This window comes from Cupressus sempervirens, chromosome 8 (assembly GCF_028749045.1).
Source record: "Cupressus sempervirens isolate cs-2001-9-10 chromosome 8, ASM2874904v1, whole genome shotgun sequence".
NCBI lineage: Eukaryota > Viridiplantae > Streptophyta > Pinopsida > Cupressales > Cupressaceae > Cupressus > Cupressus sempervirens.
This window is the reverse complement of record NC_143125.1, coordinates 761,265,355-761,289,086: the sequence shown is the minus strand read 5'-3', so window position 1 is coordinate 761,289,086 and position 23,732 is coordinate 761,265,355. Positions and strand designations below refer to the sequence as shown.

General features: G+C 35.9%; 1 pseudogene; it reads left to right on the top strand.

Moving 5' to 3' along the window:
• The first annotated feature begins 1,778 nt into the window (after nt 1-1,778).
• Nucleotides 1,779-11,033, top strand: LOC149544651 (uncharacterized; annotated as a pseudogene).
• Nucleotides 11,034-23,732: the final 12,699 nt, after the last annotated feature.

The following is a 23,732-nucleotide window of genomic DNA, read 5'->3' as shown; positions in this document are numbered from 1 at the left end:
GTAGTTAGGGCATGGTTCCTAAGGGAGTTCTACAATAAGGTGTCTAAAGTAAGAGGATAAAAGGAATTATTTAAAAAATGAATCTTTGAATTACACGAATTCATTGCATGAGGAAGTCAACCATCCTTTGGAAAGTATGAATCAAAAGTATAAGGAGAAGCTTGATAGGAGTAGAAGACAAAAGGATTTCTCAATAGGAGATGTAGTTATGGTTTGTTTGAAGAAAGTAATATTTTTGCTAGGAACTTATAACAAGATGAAGATGAGGAATTTTGGACCTTGCATTTATTTGAAGAGATTTGATCCTAGGAAGTGTTATGAAGTAGAGTTACCTAAGGATGTGAATATTTCACATATATATTCAACATTATAAATATGTGAGATTATCACAAAGGTGAAGGAGTTATGTATTATGATAGAAGTGGTTGGATAACATAGAAAAGGTATTAACCAATAAAGTTGGAAGGAGTAAAAAGGGAAAAGAACATAAAGAAATATTGATCAAGTAAAATGAAAAACTAATTGAATATTGATTCTTCATGAATTTCTCATGAGAGACTTACTTTCTTATTGACCCTATTTGTCTCATGTAGGAGCATCTTGGGGATTAGCATAATCTTGGGAATGAGCTTATTGTCTCAATCTAATTTATTTTCTAAAGAACTATTAAATTAATTTCCTCACAACATATTATATTAATGCCTCTTGATTAAAGAAATATTAGAAAAATGGCATACAATATTGTTTAGAAGTAGAAATTATAAAGTTATGCACAACTAAGAAATGACATTAAAGGGTTAAAAGATGTTGGTCAAAATGAATGTTCCTAAAAATTTACTATTTATTAATTTCTACATATTTAATTTTTTTATACAATAGAAACTTTGTTTCAAATTAATTATTAAATTATTAACTCCCTATAGATCATAAAAAACAAGAGTTTTGATGCAATTGAAGTATCGCCTAATACAAAAATGAAATAAGATTCAATTGAAAAATGCTCTCATACTTCAGTAAAATGTTCTATGTATATAAGGATTAGTTTTGGAAAAAGATAACCAATATTCACATTAATATTATAAATAATAAATAGTATTATTTGAAATATACTTTTTTGTATATTTTTTTATATTTCTATCTATAAATTTTATTAAAAAATTAAAAGTTTAGATATATTTTTAATAAAAAAATTGTAAGGAAATAAAATGTTACTTTTATAAAGTGTAATTTTATTATGATTTATAATATATAAATATGTGAATATGGTTATATGTTGGGTTGCGTAATATTGAATATTTAATTCAAGTTTTACTAAAAAGTAAAATTTCATATTTATATTAGAAATATTAGAACAGTTAATCCTTCTTTAATTTCAATTTAAGTATCTTAAACATGCATATCATTACAACAAATATCGTCCTCACAGAATATATGAAGTCTTTAATCTACGAATATTTTCAATTTTTTAAAAGAAAAATGATAGTAAAACTATTGTTAGTCATTAGAAACAAGAAATAGTCTTTAAAAATAAAAATAATAAAATAACAAAATTGCAAAACATTACAAATATAATTTAATATGTTAATGATAGACAAAAAGTAATCATAGAAAACCAGGTGAAAACATAAGCCTATACCACACTAATAATATTATGGACTACCTCTTATGCATTTAGAATAAGTTTTTATTGAAGTCCCATCAATATAAATTTATCCATTATATCGGATATCTTTTGATCATGTTTAGTCCGTTTAACATAAACGTTGCCTATGTTTATGATGCATTTTGGGAAGAAATACAAGAAGAGATTCCCCGAACAGATCAGATCGACGCCTCTCAAATCAAGCAATCAAACAGGCCAGAATACTGGCGTCCGACCGTCCACACAACGAATAAACCCACAATTCAGTGCTCCCCTCCCAACATCCCGATTAGCAGGTGAGATACATTTCATGATCTGGATATTTCAGCGATTGAAGTTCTATTTTGAAACTAATTGTTTCAATTAACAGTGACCCAGGACAGAATTGTCTTGCTCACTAAGATGTGTTTCTCAGTCACAGTGGTAAACAGAAAAGTTTTGTTAGGCAGCTGTAACAGACCTCACAAACCAAGGCATCTCCTGCTTCTTTGATCAAGATGGTGGAAGTTTACCAGTGGCAGAAGATTTTCCGTCTCGTATATTTGACGCAGCAAAGATATGCAAAGTATCAGTTTTACTTCTCTCTCTGGATTTCCTCGAATCAAGGTAGCCCATGCTAGAACTCTCAGCTTTCGTGGAAGCGAAAGTCAACCAATCCAAATCTCAAAATTCTACCCTTGTTCTTCATCGTGATTCCACCCGTTGCTCTTAACAAGTTAGCGGCAGAGAATGAAAAGTGGAAACAGTTGGAGAATTCAGAGAAAAAGCGAGTCCAATGGCAGAAAGATCTGAAGGCAATACGGCAAGTTAACGGGTTGACGTTCAGTGAAGGGGATGATGAAGTGGAGCTCAGAGATGAAATTGTGAAGGAAATCTGGAGTATACTTCCAGACCCCTCACCGAGATATTATGTCCGTGGTATGCAAGGAGAAGCGCGAATGTGTAAGGTGAGCAAACCTCACTACCTTGTTCGGCTTTTATCACGCATATGTTCATAGATGTAATGTATTTATTGTATGTGTCGGTTACAGGAAGTTGCAGATTTCGTCAACACTGTTCAGCGCAACGTGAAGGGAGTTCGTATTGGAGGATTGTACGGAATAGCCAAGGCCAGGGGAAAACTACACTTGCCAAGGCTTTCTGCAATTTCAAATTGGGGGAGTTCAAAGGCAAAGTATGCAGTAATCTCGAATTTTCTAGAGGCGATTCATTCGAAAGAATTAAACTTGCTCTGCACTATCTCACTGAGTGCCCTCGGTTGATTCTCGAAACGCTGATAGACCAAGACAAGGTGAGCGATTTCATTTGTTCAAAATGCTTTTACAACTCCTGTGTGTTAATTATTGTTAGTTGGACAGCTGTTATTTCTGACCCGGAAATAGCAGCACTATTTATGGGTAGCTTGGACAACTGTTCGTCCTTATCTATGAATAGCGGTTGTATTTATGGGTGGTTTGGACAGCTATTTGTCCACTTGCCAAAAATTAGTAAATGGTTATTATTTACTAATTTTAGAGATTCCCTTTTGGACACTTTGCAACCAATTTTATTATTGGCTGTCGAGTTGTCTTAATCTCAGCCGTTGGTTGTTTTAATCTCGGTCATTGGTTTACCAACGAGAGTAGTATAAAAAGGGGTCTAGGGGGCATTTGGAGAGGCAAGACAAGAGGAAGCTTTGGTGAAGCTGTTTGCAGTGTTAGCAAACAGTCTTGCAGTGTTAGCAAGGGCATAGGGTGAAGCTTTGGTGAAGCTGTTTGCAGTGTTAGCAAACAGTCTTGCAGTGTTAGCAAGGGCACAGGGTGAAGCTTTGGTGAAGCAGTTTGCAGTGTTAGCAAACAGTCTTGCAGTGTTAGCAAGGGCGCAGTGTTAGCGCAGGGATAGCAGTGAGAAATATCAACGGGAGAAATCAGGAGGTTGTCGGAGTTCTGCCAGTGTGAGGCAAGGAATTTTGTATCTCTTGATTTGTTGAAGTTTAATATAATTTCTCATCTATAGAACTGGTTTTCCCTTAGGGGTTTTTCCAGGGACAATTTGTCCAAAAATATTGTGTTGATTGTGTTGCGCATTTCTTTCCGTATTTTAAGTGAAGTTGCAGTTGTGTTATTTTTCGATATTAGCTGGGAATTTATTTTCAGCAGTTTAATAATCATTTGTGATAGGAGATTAATAATCAGTGACTGCAATAGTTTGATTTTTCACATGGTATCAGAGCATTGTTAAGGGTAGAAGAGTTTTGCCCTAGGAAAGAAATTTTGATCTCTTTAGATTTATTATTGCTTTAAACCCTTGAGATGGCTTCAGCTGGTTTGAGAGATCAGGATAGATTGGATGGTACCTCAAATTTTGGTGTCTGGAAGGCCAGAATTTCTTTATTGTTGGAAGAGAATGGTATCAAGGATTATGCTACCAGTGGTGTACCTGTACCAACGGATGCAACACAGCTTGTAGCATATAGGAAGGACGATGCCAAAGCGAGGAGGATTATCCTTGATGGTGTCAAGGATCATATTGTTTCACATATCTCGGAGCTAGATACAACAAAGAAGATGTGGGATGCCATTCTAAATCTGTACCAGAATGCTACCACTAACAGGAAGTTGATTCTCAGAGAGAAGCTAAAGAATACCTGGATGAATCAGGGAGAAGACGTCACAAGTTACCTCACCAGGCTCAGACTTGTCAAGGATGAGTTAGCAGCTGTTGGAGATAGCCCTAGTGATGATGAGCTAGTGAGAATAGCCCTAAATGGGTTTACTAAACAATGGAGTGTCTTTGTTCAAGTTGTCAGTGGACGAGATACTTTACCGAGTTGGGATCGACTATGGACTGATTTCACTCAGGAGGAGTTTAGACTAAGTCTTGTCAATGGTGCCAACAAGAGTCAGAAAAATGAGGTGGAACAAGAGAACGTTGCCCTAGCGGGTAAAGGGAAAGCAAAGAAGGGATCTAGCAAAGGATCAAATTCACAAAGTGAAAAGAAGAAGACGGACCTTTCTAAGGTCAAGTGCTTTGGATGTCACAAGTTTGGCCACTATGTCAGTGATTGCCCAGAGAAGAAAAAGGGTAAGAAGCAGGTGGCAGCTTCAGCAAGTGCAGAAGAACTCTCCAGCAGAATGGAAGATGAGTTTGCACTCATAGCTTGTATGGTTAGCTCAACCTCACAGTGTGTTTGGTATATAGATAGTGGGGCGTCATTTCATATGACAGGAGTTAGAGAGTACTTCTCTAGTTACAAAGAGGAGGACACCAACATCCAAATTTCTATGGGAAACTTGTCCAAACTCAACCCTGTTGGGAAAGGGACTGTTCAATTTCAGAGGGAGAATGGAAAGATAATTCCTCTTCATGATGTGTTATATGTGCCGGGCTTAGGTATGAATTTGATTTCTGTATCTGTCCTTCAGGATAGGGGGTATAATGTACTCTTTAGAGGGACACATGTGTTGATTAAGCACAAGGATTGGAAATCACCCATAACTATTAGAGTTAGGAGTGGTCGCCTTTATAGATTGCAGTTTGATACTCCTAAGGCACTTATGAGCAACAATAATCCTAGAGATCTTGGAGAGCTATGGCATAGGAGGTTGGGCCATATTCATCATGGAGCACTTAGATTGCTTCGTGAGACAATGACAGGTGTTCCGGATGTGAGCACAGAGCATGACGATACATCTAAGGAGAAAGATGTAGATCCCACTTTATATAGACAATTGATTGGTTCGCTTATGTATTTGGTCAACACTAGACCAGATATAGCATTTGCAGTAAACTCTCTTAGTCAGTTCATGGTTGAACCAAAGAGATTGCATTGGATAGCGGCTAAGCATGTGCTACGTTACTTGTGTGGTACAGTCGAGTATGGGATCAGATATGTTCGAGGTGAAGGTATCAGGTTGATAGGCTATACTGACGCAGATTGGGCAGGAAGTACAACAGACAAAAGGAGCACTTCAGGGTGTTGTTTCAGCTTGGGATCAGGAGTTGTATCTTGGTTCAGCAGGAAGCAGAAGTCTGTGGCTCTAAGTTCAGCAGAAGCAGAATACATAGCAGCTAGCATCGCGACATGTGAAGCTATATGGCTTCGGAAGTTGTTAGTAGCCTTGTTTGGTCAGAAGGTTGAGACTACTATGATACATTGTGACAATCAGAGTTGCATCAAGTTGTCTGAAAATCCAGTGTTTCATGATAGGTCTAAACATATAGATATCATATATCACTTCATCAGAGATTGTGCACAAAGGGATACTCAGGAGTTTGTGGGAGCTCCTAGGAAGAGTACTAGACAGCGAAGACGACCAGCCAAGTTCAATGACTATGTTAGTCAGTTGGTAGATAGTGAGCCTTCTAGCTATCAGGAAGCTGCAGAACATCAGGTATTGCGAGATGCTATGGTTGAGGAATATTCTTCAATAATGCAGAATGATGTGTGGGAGGTAGTACCTAGACCAATAGATAGGGCTGTAGTTGGATCACGCTGGATTTATAAGATAAAGCACGGTGCAGATGGTAGCATCGAGAAATACAAGGCTAGGTTTGTGGCAAAGGGGTTCTCTCAGAAGGAGGGAATAGACTATGAGGAGACATTTGCTCCAGTTGCCAGGTATACTTCTATACGAGTTGTAATCTCACTTGCAGCACAGATGGGATGGCAGATCCATCAAATGGATGTCAAGACAGCATTCCTCAATGGTGAGTTGAAGGAGGAGGTATACATAGAACAACCAGAAGGCTTTGTAGCACACAGCAAAGAGACCCACGTGTGCAGATTGAAGAAAGTTGTTCGACTACAATAAATACCTACAGATGAGCAGGTAGCAGACATTCTGACGAAGACTTTGGGAAAGGCCAAATTTATCTTCTTCAGAGATAAGATGGGTGTCATGCAGAACAGCTTCCTCCCTAAGAGGGAGTGTTAATTATTGTTAGTTGGACAGCTGTTATTTCTGACCCGGAAATAGCAGCACTATTTATGGGTAGCTTGGACAGCTGTTCGTCCTTATCTATGAATAGCGGTTGTATTTATGGGTGGTTTGGACAGCTATTTGTCCACTTGCCAAAAATTAGTAAATGGTTATAATTTACTAATTTTAGAGATTCCCTTTTGGACACTTTGCAACCAATTCTATTATTGGCTGTCGAGTTGTCTTAATCTCAGCCGTTGGTTGTTTTAATCTCGGTCGTTGGTTTACCAACGAGAGTAGTATAAAAAGGGGTCTAGGGGGCATTTGGAGAGGCAAGACAAGAGGAAGCTTTGGTGAAGCTGTTTGCAGTGTTAGCAAACAGTCTTGCAGTGTTAGCAAGGGCACAGGGTGAAGCTTTGGTGAAGCTGTTTGCAGTGTTAGCAAATAGTCTTGCAGTGTTAGCAAGGGCATAGGGTGAAGCTTTGGTGAAGCTGTTTGCAGTGTTAGTAAACAGTCTTGCAGTGTTAGCAAGGGCACAGGGTGAAGCTTTGGTGAAGCAGTTTGCAGTGTTAGCAAACAGTCTTGCAGTGTTAGCAAGGGTGCAGTGTTAGCGCAGGGATAGCAGTGAGAAATATCAGCGGGAGAAATCAGGAGGTTGTCGGAGTTCTGCCAGTGTGAGGCAAGGAATTTTGTATCTCTTGATTTGTTGAAGTTTAATATAATTTCTCATCTGTAGAACTGGTTTTTCCTTAGGGGTTTTTCCAGGGACAATTTGTCCAAAAATATTGTGTTGATTGTGTTGCGCATTTCTTTCCGTATTTTAAGTGAAGTTGCAGTTGTGTTATTTTTCGATATTAGCTGGGAATTTATTTTCAGCAGTTTAATAATCATTTGTGATAGGAGATTAATAATCAGTGACTGCAATAGTTTGATTTTTCACACTGTGCTATGTAAATGACTGGTGAGCAAGATGTATAAGTATCATGCAATGTTGTAATGTAACTTACAGGCACAAGTTGAACTATATGGAAGAGTGAAGGGCCAAAGGGTATTGTTGGTTCTCGACAATGTTATAGAAGAGGGCATAGACGAAGTGAGATTTTATGCCGAGGCAGCGTTGGGAGAAAACAGCTGCATCCTTTTGAGTGGAAGAAGTGTAGATGTTCTAGAGAAGCACTTCAAAATACGTAAGCAGTCATGCATGCGCGTACCAGGGCTCAAAGAGGAAGAGGCCATACGCATATTGTTGGAAAGGACTTGTGTAGAGGAGTTGACGGAAAATTTTATGTTCAAGGGACTAACCATAATCAAAGGATATGTGTAGAGGCAGAAGACAGGGCTTTAGTTGTCCAGTGTGCACACAGATGCTTTAAAAGCTTTTGGTTGCCACCTTTCCAGTAAATACGGCCCAGATCCTTCAGCGTGGGTTGATAAGAGAGAAGGCTTGGTAGACAGATCGGGTTATGGTTTGGATGACTTGTTGGCTTTCCTGGGCAAAGCTTCTGACAAGATGCCTCCCGAATATCGGACCATATTCATGCTTCTCACCCTATATATGCCGCCTAATATGTGTCCACACAAAGTTAATGACTAGCTGGCAATGATACTCAACGAAGAGATCTCTTTTATTGAGAAAGCAGTGAGTTTGAATATATTTTTTTAGGGTCCGTGAGTTTAAATATTTTTTTGGGTCCATGAATACAAGATGTATATTCTTAAAATTTTGAATTTGCACCAAATTGGAATTGGAATAAGAATAAAATTGGAATATGTATTTCAATTTTGGTCCAAGAATGAGGATTGAATATGTATTCCTATTGCAATTTTTTTTCATATTTTAAAAAACATAATTTTTTGAGTTTGTGAATTTTGGATCAAATACTAGGTGAACCAAACAAGAATAGGAATACGTAACCCCATTTTCTATTCAAGAAAAAGTATTCTTATTACCATTTTTTATATTCCCACAGCCGAACAGACCTTTACATTCTGTTTGGTTTATAAAATTTAAAAAACCGGGATTTCTACAAACCTTGTTTTAGCTAAATCAAGATTTTGCAAATCTTCGTTCTGATTTTTGAGACTTTACTTGAACCATTTGTTTCACTTAGAAGACGCATGTGAAAACACATTTTTATGCATAAGCTTGGAGTTGAAGGCAAATTTCAAAAAGTAATCCAATCTATTGTTTTTACAATCCTTAAAAAACATAACAAGGTTTTGATTTTCAATTCCTACTTGCTAGTAGAAAATTGGAAAACCTGGCTTTGAGTCAAAATTGGAAGTCCAGTATACTAATTCTATTTTGCCAATTTTAAAACAAATGCAAAAATTTTCAAATCCGAATTTTGAAAAAGCCAATTCCTACCATAATTTTGTTAATATAAAGCTTCTAAAAGACAGTTTATACGTGGTTTCAGGTTGAGGATCTATTCAAGGAGGCCTCTATCGAAGAATCTAGACCATAATTTTATTAATATAAAGCTTCTAAAAGACAGTTTATACGTGGTTTCAGGTTGAGGATCTATTCAAGGAGGCCTCTATCGAAGAATCTAGACCTGAAATTCGCATCCACGAGGTATATGTTGAATTCGCTCAAAGAAAAAACAAATGAAATGAGGAGATGGCTGTGGTGTAAGGGCAAGCCACCTAGTCCACGCCGGCTAATATCAAAAGACGATGCAGAGTTTGAATTGGCCAGGTTCGAGCATTGCGTGCATCAAAGATTGTCGCAGGTCGCCCTCCATGACCTTCGAAATCTGGTGGTACTTCAGCTGGTAGGGTGCAGAATGTGAGAATTCTCGACTTGCGTCAAATGGGCTGTCTCAAATGTATTACACTACACAGCTGCAAAGATCTGAAAGTGCTTCAAGACGTCCGAAAATTGCATCGGCTTGCGTGGCTTCAGATAAGCTAAGAAAATCCATCGTTCTTTCTTCCCGTATTAACCGGCCTAAAAAGTTTACAACATCTAGAGATCAGTATTGCACGTAGGCAAGTGGCGAATCAGCTGCCAGATCGTACTGATTGTGCTTCTCTTAGAGATAATGTTTCCCGTCGATCCCTCGGGCAGCTCCCAACGTCGAAAAGAGGTTTAAGTAATATGGAGAAAGTGGAATTTAGAATGTCGAATGCGTGGAGCTTCAAAGTAGTGTCATCAACAGCCGGTCTCGCTATGCAGTCTTTGTATTACCCTCTCGATACAAGGAAGTATCCAAAACTGTATTATGGGACCCTGATGCAGTGAAGGTATGATTGTGCCAAGTGCTTGTTCACATTTAGATGGCCAGTTAGAGACGTTTGTTTCAGTAAATGTATCCTTGGCCTTCGAGAGTTTCGAATCTTGTGACGGATTGAAAGATTTTCAGCATTGTGTTGGCGTAGCGACTATATTTCTGATGAGATCCCTCTCCACTATCAGTACGTGCTTTTGGTGTGATAGCAAAATCTACAAGGTATCAGAGTGCAAGTCACCGGTTTGAGTCCCTCAAGCCCTTTGACCCTTCGTCCGCGTAGGCTTGGATTATCAACATGGTATGTAGTGGGTGCAAATCCCACATGATAAATGGTTGTATCCGGCTCCATCGTGTGGAGGGGTGTTGGCGTAGCAACTATATCCCCCATGAGATTCCTCTCCACTATCAGTACATGCTTTTGGTGTGATGGCAAAATCTCAGAGAAGCATACATAAGCTTCCGAAACTCAGACTTTTGTCATAGCTGACTGTGCTCAATCTTGGCAAGTGTGGAGTAAGGGAGCCCCCGGATCTTACATCATGTGTCTTGTTGGAGGATATTTCCTTTTCCACACTAGAAAGATTACAACGGTTTCCCAACTTCTCAACCCTGAGGAAACTAAAGAAGTTAAGATTATATAACTGCTGGAGGGTTGAAGATCCTCCTGATATTAATGGGTGCAGTGAATTACATGTATTCCATCTAGTTTATAACGATAATATGAAAGGACTGCCAAGCATGGGAGAGTCCCTACAATTAGAGGAAATCAATCTGAGCTGGTATTCTAATGAGAAAATTGATGTCGATAGTTCTGAATTCTACGTGGACCATCAAAGTCTTGTGGAGAGCTTTACAGAGGAAACTTTCTCAAATTTAGGAGATGTAAGCGGGCCAAAAGCATTGAAGGAGTGGGAGTGGCTGAAGGGCAAGAGAATAATGGGAATGAGGTATATCCGTGGAGGGAGGAAGTACTATTCTATCACAACTCCGTATGAATTGCATGAGGGAAGTTGGGCGTTGGGAAAAGTAATGGTTGTTGAAAGGTCAACGTTTCCACACCGCGCAGCTTGGAGTTTTCCGGTATTCTTTGTTTTACTCCGGTATTTTTGTGAGGGCACTATTTCGTCATTTGGGAACAGAATATACATAGCCTCTCGGAGCATGCTGTCCATAGCTGTCGAGACTTTAGGGACTTTAGGTGCTGCTATAATGCTTGCGAGTTTAGCCTGTATTTTGTTAGTCCCTGCCTTATAAAAGGTAGAGACTATTGTTTTCACTTGAATTATAAACAATTAAAAGTGCTTTGTAACTTTCAAAACTTTAATATATTCTATATTCGTAGTGTTTGAGATCTTGAATCAAAATTTTAATATATTCTATACTCGTAGTGTTTAAGATCTTGAATTTTGAAATTTATTAAAATTTATGTATTTTTCCTATTGGTCAGCTGGTTTTTGCCAGTGGTTTAATTAGTTTTCTATATTAAAAATAGGGACTAAAAAGTGAGCAGTGGCCAGCTGTAAAGGTTTTATTAATGTCCAATAGGACAGTTGCCTGGCTTTGCATGCTTCAATATTGAGGTATTCAATGGGGCATTAAGTTTCTTCTCCAAAACGTATACGAAACTGTCAAATCCAAGTATGATTGTTCTATTTGGCTGTCCATTTCTAAATCTTATTCTGTCAAAAACTTGCAACATGATATAGCCTCGCACATTGATTTAACCAGTGAGATTGTCAAGGCTCAAGTAAGTGAATAGAGAGGGGTTGTGTTGATTCATACGCATCTCAAAGGGAAAACCTATCTTATTGTGCTAGATGACTTGTGGGAGCTGTCTACAAACTACAAGAAATAAGTAGGTTGCTCAAATTCAAAATGCTCCTATTTATGAGATGAAAAATTTGTCAAATGAAGACAGTTGGGAGTTATTTTGTTTCTATGCATTTTCAAATTGCAAGGTAAATAGAGCTCGATGGCAGCTAGAATAAGAGGTCGGAAGATTGTAAAGTAGTATGGGAATTTACCTTTGGCTATCAAAACAATAGCGGCATCCCTGGCCAACACAAGACTCCTCAGCAAATGGGTGTTAAACCGTTGTCAACTCGAAAATGTAGTCACTCCCATTGTTGCCCTTGATCATTTTGCTGTCATGGAGATCTTGAAACTAAGTTATGACTCTTTACCTGTGCACCTTAAGCCATGTTTTGCATACCTTTCCTTCTTTTATGAGGATGAAGAGATAAAAGCAGAGTATTTGATAAATCTATGGATAGCAGAAGGATTTTGTCCCAGTAGGAGAGAGGCAATGGGATACGGGTTGGGTTTTGTTAGATCAACTCGCCCAGCTTTGTTTGTTTCAAGTATTTGAGATTCACATAGGTGATATGTGTGGGCAATGTTCTTTGTGTAAGTATTGTAAAATGCATGACCTATTGTATGAAACAACTTTCTATTCATCATTGCACTCTAAATGAACTATTAATTTGAAGTGCTTTCAGCATTATCACATCTTAGCTAATTGAATGTTTTATGGCTATTAGTTAAATGTTTGGCTATACATAATCCATTTGGAAAAACTTTCCGCATGTATGTACCTTTCATATATAAATTGAGTTTTTGCAAACATAGATTGAAGTGTTTTTCCCATTATGAGATGCAATTAATATGGATTTTATGGGACTTCATTTAAATGCCTAGTAAATACTATATATACACGTTGTAGTGGGTCCCTTCTATATTTATGCCCAACTTTCAAGTGTCTCACCAATTATTTGATGATTCTAATTTTTCTCCCTATAATAGAAATTGAGGGGATTCTAGATAAGGCTCTTGAATTTGATATCTTTGCCAACATATATAGATTTGCTACGAAAACAATCATAAACGCAACGTAAAGTTAGTTAATAGCCAATGAAGGCACCAATTTTTAGGTATACGAGTAATGTAGCCTCATGGTAGTAGATGATATACACACCTCGCCTTTGTTCTATGAAGGAGAAGGTCAATCTACTTAAATTTTTCAATGCTAACATATATCAATAGTATTTTCAAGCCATTTCAATCTCGCTACAACATCCCCAATATGGTTTTCTACATTTTAGTGCAAATAATGGTCTTATGGACCAATCATCCTTTCTATCTTTTATGAGGCAGTTTACAACAACTGTAGAAATATCAAAATAAAAAAAAGAGGTGGCACAAGTAAGTAGAGAATCACAACAGTGATGCCTCCATGTACATTCCTCTATCTGTGGACACCTCTGAAGTACCCTCTTCACCATCAAGCACTAGCCCTCTTGTTTCACCCTTCTCATGTTGGTAAGGCTTTACAAGATTATAGCTATACCTGTTTGGGGAAATAACAAGTTAAAAGAAAGTTACAACTATATATTTTGTTATTTCTCAATATTTTACCTATACCCACATTGATCCTCAAATCATTAGTTAACTAGAGCATATCAAAGAAGCAAATCCTTAATTACAACTATTGAACAATCTTCGAACTTTGCATTTTTAATGATATCTCATTGTCACTATATTTTTGAATTTAAATTGTGGTGTGAAACAAAGGGTTTCTAAAGAAGATTGTGCAATCGCCTCCTAAAAGATCAATGGCTATAAAAACTTGCGGTTTTTGGAGGCAAATTACTAATACAAGTTATTTACGAGGGTCAAGGGACAAAAATAATAAATTAGTAAACTTCAAGGTCAACAATAATGCATTGCATCTAATCATTAATGCAGATTTCTATTGCTACAAATTTGAACCAAAGCTACAAAAATGGATAGGTAAACTTGTGGTGATTGTGTTACTATTAGGCTGTGAGTCTAGGTTTTTTCCTGAATGAGCAATCAAAATTGTTTCAGAAAGATGTCTTTGGTGGAAACTATTTTAGAACTTTAATAACAAAGTATGAGAGTTTTATATCTTTTAAATGAGCCATTTAGAAGGTCGGGAAATTGACTCAGAACCATCCAGTAATTAGAATTTATTTCATTGGCCATCAAAATATGTTGTGCCTAGCATAAGTTCAAATGTAGATATAGTGCAGGTAAAAAAAATTAAGGAAAACAATCAATGCATTCCATGTTCATGAGACTTCATGAGACAACTTCACAGACACATATATTAAAGGCAATTATTATGATTGCATGGATATGCACCCAAAATTCTTTGGTTCTCCTTTCCATGAATTAGTCTGTGTTTTTTCTCTCACTAATTGCTTCCATGTATATGTAGAAGGCTTATTAAAACTAAATCATTTATACTAACTGAATTTAATGATTTATCTCTCTCTTCTTCTTGTTGCAATAGGCAGGGACTCTAGCTCCCATTGAGCTCTTGTTGTTATTGGAATATCATAAAAGAAAATTTAAAAATAGGGATATGTGGGTTTGTCCATTGTATTCTTCTTAGACATCATATCCTTTGGATGATGTAGGCTAAGGTCTTATGGAGGAGTTTCTTTAAATTAGGTTTGTGGTTAAAGAATTTTGTTAGTCTCTACCATCTATGGTAGGGACTATAGTTTTCATGTTTTTTATTTTCAATAGTTTTAACTTTGATTTCTATGAAAATAGTGCAACATTGGTTACATATTATAGTTGTTGAATTTTTCTCTACTAAAATGAATTTTTACTTACAAAATTCTTGGTTTTTTATTAGTTCATCTCCTTTTTCTGGGTGATTTTTTTAAATTTGTTTCTTCAAAAATTCTACATAGAACTCAATGTGGAGAGTCATGACAAGTGGCAATTATGGTAAAATGTTGTGGCAAGTTGGGAGGAGTCTCCTACAAAGTGGCATGGTGTAGGTTACTAAATGTGCTATTTGCATGTGGGTTCCCCTCAAAAGTATTGAGATGGTTTTTTTTGTATCTATTGTTAGGAATTGATAGATCCAAAACAATATAAGAATAAATAGTGAAATTTAGGAACGAAAGAAGAAAACCATAAGAACACAGATAACACATAGATTTAATGTGGTTCACCCAAAACCTAGGCTACATCCACCTACATAACCATCCAACTTTTCTTATTATTCAGTGATTACAATACAAACCCTTACAACTCAATACCATTGCAAGAATAACCTATATCATTTTACATCGCATTATCTTGATACATAACCCTAAGCTATCTTATATGATATATCCCACTTTAGGATTACAATAAGCCTAACTAAATATGGTGTGATAAAATAGAAGCAGAATGAAGTATGTATAGTACTTCTCTGATCAGTCACTGCAAAATAACAATATCTCACGTGGGGACTGATCAAACTCCACTCTAGACAACAATCTCCCACTTGGAGACTGATCCTATAGCAATACCACTACCACATGGGGCTCCCACTAGATAAAAGCCTTTGTTGTGTATTATCTCCACGATCATCAGTCAAGAAGCCTAATAGAAGCCAAACAAGAAACTAGCTTCTCATTGGGGACTACCTTCGTGAACATGTTTGCAAGATTATCACTTGTGTGAATATTTTCAAGCCATAGTTGGCCATCCTCCAAAAAAAACCATATAAAATGCTACCTGAGTTGTATGTACTTTGTCCTTGAATGGAAAGTAGAATTCTTTGGAAGATGAATTGCGCTCTGGCTATCATTGTACAATGGGCAATCTTCCTACTTTTGACCCAATTCCTCTAGAAAACATTGTAACCAAATCATCTCCTTGCTAGCTTTCGTAGCAGCTACATACCTTGCTTCTATGGTTGAAAGTGCATTAACCTTCTGCAATCTAGAAATCCAGCTAACTATAGTACCCCCTACAATAAAAACATACCCTGTAGTGCTCCTCCTTGTATCAACATCTCCAGCTAGATTAGAGTCAACAAAACCACTCAAAGTAGAGTTGGATCCTATAAAACATAATGCCTTTGTAGTAGTACCTCTCAAATATCAAAGTATCCATTTGGAAACACTCCAATGTTCCATACCCAAATTACTCATATACCTACTAACAACTCCCACTGCATGAGCAATATCTAGTGGTGTGCAAACTATTGCATACATTAGACTTCCAACTATTGATGAATATGGGATGTTAGACATTTTATCTACCTCTTCCTGTGCCTTTGGGCACATCTTCTTAGTCAATCTAAAATGACTAGCTAGATGTGTACTAATTGCTTTTGCATCCTGCATATTTAATTTTTTCAACACCTTCTTTATATACTCACTTTGGAACAAATTCAAGGTTCTATTTTTCTTGTCCCATGTGATCCTCATAGCAAGGATTTTCTTAGCAACACCCAAATCCTTCATAGAAAATGACCTTGCTAAATTTTGTTTAAGTTGATTTATCTATTGCATATTAGACCCAAAAACAAGCATGTCATCAACATAGAGTAATAGAATAATGTAACTTCCATTATCCAATCTCCTAAAATATACACAATGATCAAAATGGCATCTATGGTAACCTTGTTTAGCCATGAAACTATCAAATTTTAAATACCATTGTTGGGGTGCCTGCTTTAGGCCATACAAACTCTTCCTTAACCTGCACACCAAATTCTCCTTACCCTTGACCTCATATCCCTCTGGTTGCTACATGTAAATTTCCTCCTCCAAATATCCATGAAGAAAGGTTGTTTTCACATATAGTTGTTCAAGATGTAAGTCATCTATAGCAACAAGACTTAGTATAGTTCTAATTGAAGCCATTTTTACAATAGGAGAGAATATTTCATCAAAATCTATAACCTTTTGCTTTGCAAACCTTTTACCACAAGTCTAGCCTTATACCTTTTCTTTCCAACATCTTCCTCCTTTAGCCTATAAACCCATTTGTTAGGCAAGGCTCTTTTTCCTTCAGGTAAAAGGACTAAGTCCCAAGTCTTATTTTTCAATAAGGAGTCCATCTCCTTTTTCATGCCCAATTTCCATTGTTGTCTGGCATCTACCTATATTGCCTCTTTGTACTCCTCTAGTTCACCAGAATCAGTCAACAAAATAGAGTATAAAGAAGGAGAAAACCTTTCAGAAAATCCACTGAATTGAGTAGAACATCTAAGACTTACAGGAGTTTGTGGGATAACCTATTGTTTCTAAGCATCAAGTACCAGTGCCATTTCTTTTCTAGGAGTCTTCTTTAACCTGTTTATGCTTCCTTTCCTACAACTAATTTTTGTACATGATCTTCTCATTGAATATAACATCTCTACTTCTAATTATTTTTAGATTTTGAAAATTCCATAACCAATAACTGTAGTCATCTATTCCATATCCAATGAAGGTGCATTTATGTAATTGAGCATCAAGCTTGGTTCTATTTTCTTTATCAACATGGACAAAAGTTTCACAACCAAAAGTTTTCATAAATGAATAATTTACCTTTTTATTAATCCATGTTCCCTCTAGAATACCAACATCCAAAGGGGTTAAAGGTCCTCTATTTATCAAATAGATAGTAGTGTTTATAGCATCTACCTAGAGATGAAGTGGCAACCCAACATGCAAGCTCATGCTTCTTTCATGTTCCATGATTGTCCTATTCATTCTATCACACACACCATTTTCTTATGGAGTTGCTAGAACAGTCTTCTGTCTTTTGATTCAATTAACATAACAATAATCTTCAAAGGACTTGCTATAATACTCAACTCCATTATTTGATCTGAGACACTTTAGTTTCTTTCCTATCTCAATTTCAACAAAAGCTTTCCATTTCTTGAAAGTTTCAAAGACATCAATTTTTTACTTCAAAAAATACACCCATGTCTTTCGAGTTGAGTCATCAATTAAAATAACATAGTAACTAGAGCCATCAAGAGATGATACCTGAGCTGGTCCCCACACATCCAAGTGCACTAGCTCCAACTTCTCACTCTTCTTCTCTTTTTGAACTTTGAGAAACTTGACTCTTCTCTGTTTACCATAAACACAATTTTCACAGAATTCTAAATCAATATTTTTCAATCCTAGCAATAGATTCTTAGAGTGAAGGATTTTCATCCCTTTCTCACTCGTGTGCCCAAGCTTATGGTTCCAAACAACTGAATCTATTCTTGCAATATTTACGGTAGCTTTCACTGCATTATCAATGTTAGTAGCAAATAAAGTGGAATAAGTGTTCTTAGTACACAAGTATAATGTGCCAACATTTGCACCTTTAGCTACTACTAATGAACCATTAGTTACCTTATAGAAATTTTCTATAAACATGACTACATAGTTTTCACTACCCAGTTCTCCTGCAAAAATTAAATTTCTTATTAAATTAGGAGCATGCCTTACCTCCTGCAGAATCAGTCATTTCCATTTGGCAACTTGATCTTTATTTTTCCTTTTCCAACAATAGGATAGTGCTCATCATCTCCCAAATATACCTGTCCAAAATCACCTTGAACATAATCTTGAAAATATTTCCTATGGGGTGTAGCATGGAATGAGGCCCTAAAGTCTATTACCCATGAATCATTAACATTATCTAGACGTAATATTAAAGAATCTTGTAAATCATTACTTGCAACATTAGATTCCTTACTATCATCATCACTTCCATCTCCTTGTTTGTTTTTTTGAGACCAACAATATTTCTTTAGATGACTAGGTTTCCCATAATACCAGCAATTTTTCTTTCGTTTAGACTAAGAACGTCCTTTCTTTGAGTTTCCTCATGACTTGTCATGTGAAGAGACTTTTCCTCTTTGAGTTGTTCTTCCTTTGTTCTCCACATTCAATGTAGAACCTGATGAGGTTGAAGTTTCACTTGTACTTTTCCATCGCATGTCCTCACTTAGGATAACACAAATAATTTCGTCAAATTTCAAAGTATTTGAACTAGAGACAAAGTTACTTACAACCATAACCAAGCTATTCCAGCTTTCTAGCAAAGCACATAAAAGTAAGAGAGCCCTAACCTCTTCATCGAATGAAATTTTTATAGATGACAATTGACTGATGACTGCCTTAAACTTGTTTAAATGATTTGCTATAGATCCTCCCTCACCCATTTTCATATTAAATAAATGCTTCATAAGAAATACCTTATTCGAAGCTGAGGGTTTCTCGTATAACTTATCTAGTGTCTCCATCAACTCTACAATCATTTTTTCCTTTGATATATTGAATTTTATAGATAGGGCAAGGAACAATTGAATAGATCCCAGTGCTTTCCTATCCAAGATATCCTAATCTTCCTCTGTGATTGTTCCTTATCTCTTAGTTTTCTCGTCTAATGGCTTCCACAGATCCTTTTGATACAGATAATCTTCCATTTGCATTTTCCATAACTAAAAATTCTAATCATTGAATTTTTCAATCTTGAATTTGGAATCCTCCATTGCCCCCACTCAAATTTAAAAGTCCTGTTAGTCTATAGCAACAAACCTCGCTCTGATACCAATTGTTAGGAATTGATAGATTTGAAACAATATAAGAATATATAGTTAAAAGAAGAAACAAAAGAAGAAAACCATAAGAACATAGATAACACACAAATTTAACTTAGTTCACCCAAAACTTGGGCTACATCCACCTACACAGCCATCCAACCTTTCTTACTATCTAGTGATTACAATACAAACCCTTACACCTCAATACTACCACAAGAAAAACCTATATCATTATACATCATGTTATCTTGATACCTAACCCTAAGCTATCTTATATAATATATCCTGCTTTAGGGTTACAACAAGCCTAACTAAATATGGCACAATAAAATAGGAGCAGAATGAAGTATGTATAATACTTCTCTGATCAGTCACCACAAACTAACATCTATTGTGTTGACCACTTTCTTATAGAAGGAAATAGTAGAAAAGTAGACTATACACTCAAAAAATATGGGAATGATAGAGATTTTCTATTTGGAGAGCCACAACTTGTAAGTTACTACATGTACCATTTACATGTGGGTTCCCCTCAAAAGTATCAAGATGGTTTTTTTTGTATCTATTGTGTTGACCACTTTCTTATGGGTATGTGCAGGATCATGGTGTGCCAAAAAGTAGCGATGTGAGAAAAAAAGAGTTTGAAGACGCCTAAAAGCGCTTCAAAATCTACTCTGACTTTTTTTTACCTATCTAGGAAACAAACCTGGAAGATTAAGCCGAGCCTTATCGGATATCATATCGAATATCCGATATCATATCAGATATCCGATTTGACATCGGATATCCGATTTTAAATCAAATATCCAACTAATAATTAAAATTATATAATAGTATGATATATTATTTAATATTATTATTATTATTTATTATTAATATTTACTTAATGATATTATTATTATTTAATATAATATTATTATAATATTATTATTAAATAATAATAATATCATATTAAATAATAATAATAATAATAATAATAATAATATTATAATGTATTATATTATAATAACATATTATATTATAATAATATAATATAATATTTCATATATTATAATATATAGTAATGTAATATTATATATATATATATATAAGATATAATATAATAATAAAAAGTAATATCTTATAATATAATATATAATAAAAAATTATAATATATTATAAATTATAATAATATAATATAATAATATTATTATTATATAATATAATATTTTATATTATAATATATAGTAAATTAATATAATAAATATAAAATATAATAAAAAATAAAATAAAATGTAATATGTATATTATATGTTATATATAAAATGTAATATATATTATATATTATATGGTATATTCATGTCATATCGGATATCCGATATATCCGATATAGTATCGGATATCCGATATATGCACATTGGATTAAATAGAATCACAGACCCACGAGCCCTCATTTTACATGAATTTGGGGCCAGTGTTTCCATCGTGGATCAGATATCAGATACAAAATTGGATATCAGATATCAGATATGTTTCCTCCCCCCCCCCCCCCCCGACTCATTTTTAACCTAAATTTAATAAATTTTAACATGATTTTGTTTGTTTTAGTCGAATCTAGGGTTTTTTTGACAAAAATGGTTAAAATTTAGATTTTTTTAAAATATATATTACGTTTTGTAATTCAATAGGAATGGCTGATCAAAATGATGACACTAAGGTAGGGAATAATATTCCTCGTAACCCACCACCAAACGATCCAGTATCCCCACAAAACCGTCCACCAAATGATCCTCTACCTCCTCAAAACCCTCCTCGAATCAAAGATTTGATAAATGAAAATCTCACTGAGTTGAGAGGTTTGCATAAAACATACAGTAATGTACCTGCACTGGCTCCTATGTTATCCACGTTAAACACCATAGTGGATAACATTGAAACCCTTACAAACCAACAAAATGCCACTCTTCATTAGCGTGATGAAATGCACCAGATGTTTGATGATGGTTTGGATTATAATGAGGTCACGGCCCTCAACATAACCAAAGACGATTTGGAAAGCCTTTTTGCTAACCCAAAAATGGGTATACCAGTTGACCCAAAAAAAACCAAACTATCAATTAATGGTGCACAAATGATGCCATACATGCAAATTTTTGGGACCATTGTTGGATGGTCTTTGATATCCCTCCACATGGCAATTTAGACATACCATTTTATTTCCTTAGAAAATTACATGCAAAATTTGTGTTGAAACTTAAAGTGAACTATTGGAGCATGAAGCCCAACATGGGCTTAGGACTAGGAGCTCCTTAGGATAGACCCTCTTCCCAGCGGAAGAAACTTGGCACTTTTGTCACCCCCCCGATATCTACCCCCCTCCTTGAGTGCAACATCCAAATATTATGGCAGAGGCTAGCTCTTAGACCATCAGAGCCATTCATAGGCTGAGTAGCCTAATTATATCTCAGGCTAGGTCAGTCCTGCCTCCTCGTGTTGATGATGTTGGTGCTAGTTCATCATCGGCTAGATCATCACATGTTTGTGTGCCTCACACTTGCATTACATGCAAGAATATTTTCCTAGGTCCCATAGGTGATCTTCCTGAGTATCATTTTGTATTAGACGAGGATACACCAGACGCACGTGCAGAGGCTACAGATCCTGATGCGAGAGAGGAGGGGAATGCAGAGGCATGGACTCCTTTGGTGTTGGTACATGTATACATTTTTTGTTATGACATATGTGATTTAAAGTTAATTTTTATAATAGAGTAATTTTAATTTTTAAGCCATACTAACTTTTACATGTATGTGATCTTCATTCATGTTTAGTTGATGACCGAGGAGGAGCTCAGACAGATAGATGATGCTACACTCTTGGCCATTTCGTTTGGCCTTGAGACATCTACGGTACATTATGTTGTGTTCGCATTTTTTTTTCTATTTGATATTGTAGCATATATGGTTGCTAATCTTTCTTTTATCTTGCAAATACCACCTACCTTGGGGGGACAAAGTGCGGGGGGTGAGCCAGCATGCATTGACAAAGGAAAGGTAATTAGATATTTTCTAATTGATTAAATATTGATGCATTCTTGTAAAATGTTTGTGGTAATCTCATTTAATTACATTCTTTATTGTATATAGGGTGTGGCTACTAGCGATGAGCCTGTACAGATTTGGTGTCCTAGATCATCAGGGATTTTCATTTGCACAGAGAGCCCCATTGTATGTATAAGTATCATTTAAAAAAAAAAAAAAATTTGATGTAGAGGAAAGTATGATTGTTGTTCTATATAATTTCTGTGATTTTTTCCATACCAATAATGATTCATGTCTTGCATATGTTCATTACAACTTAAATAGGCTTATATGCACCTGTCCAACCGACCAAGTTGGTTACAAAGGTTTATTTAATCAAACAAATACCAAATTACTACTTTCCCTCCAAAACTAATATGACTGTTTGAATTTGAAATTCAAATTTCAAACTATAGTTTTTATGCATTCCCTAACTTTCTAAACTATTCCATTGACTCAAAATTGGTCATATGGATTTATTAAATGCAACTAAGTATGAAACTATCCTAAGACTACCCCATATGGCTCTTTTGGCCATTTTACATGATGTTGCCCTTAGGTCCTTACTAGGACTTTTATGACTTTTTTCTTTCAAAGTACATTGTTTATTACATAATTCTATTATTGGTTTTAATATATCACAATTAACAATCAATGATGTCTTTGATCCTCTATCTTCATCTGGTACCAAGGCTCTCTTAGATGATTTAATAAATGCCCCTGCACCAAACACCCCACCTTCAAAGTAACTCTTGTCCCAAGAGTTAAGGGGTACTATCTTCTTTCCTCCCATCCTTCTAGAGGGATGTTTGCAACTTTGCACCTACAATGTATTACCCTGCACACCTGTATACAAATCATTAGAAACAAAAAGCATTGGATCCTTGCTACCAGTCATGGTAACCTTACTGCCTACTGATTGTGAACAGTCATGTTTCATCCTTGACAAAGGGTGAATAACTTGTTGTCTAAGGTCATGCTGACCCTGTCTCTTATCCTCCATGGATATGTTCACTTCTTTGTTCACTCTCATCACCAAAGGACACCATACTATTCCTATCATCACTCCTTTTGTTGTCACTGTCTGCTTGTAAGCAAAATTCTGAGTTTTGTCTTGAACAATCTCATCCTTCATAACCAAAAGAGATGGCTTCAGTGGCAGATCTGTCATATCATGTTTACTCTCCCTCTGCTCTTGCAAGTCCGCAAAATCTTTCTTGCCAAAACAAATAACTCTTTCCTCATATGACCAGTCAAAGGATTTAGCTTAAACTTCACACCATCTTTGTGTACTATATAAACATTTGATGAGCCAAAATGAATGGTGTTCCTTGAGGCTTGCCAAGGCCTTGCAAGGATTACATGGCAGCATATCATTAGAATGTGATCACATATAGCTTGATCTTTTATATTCTCCTATAGAGAAATCTACTATTGCTTGCTCCCTTACAACAATATTTTGTGCATCATTGACCCAAAATGCCCTATATGGTCTATCAATAGGATACTTCTTCAATCCTAGTTTATTTACCATTTCATAAGACA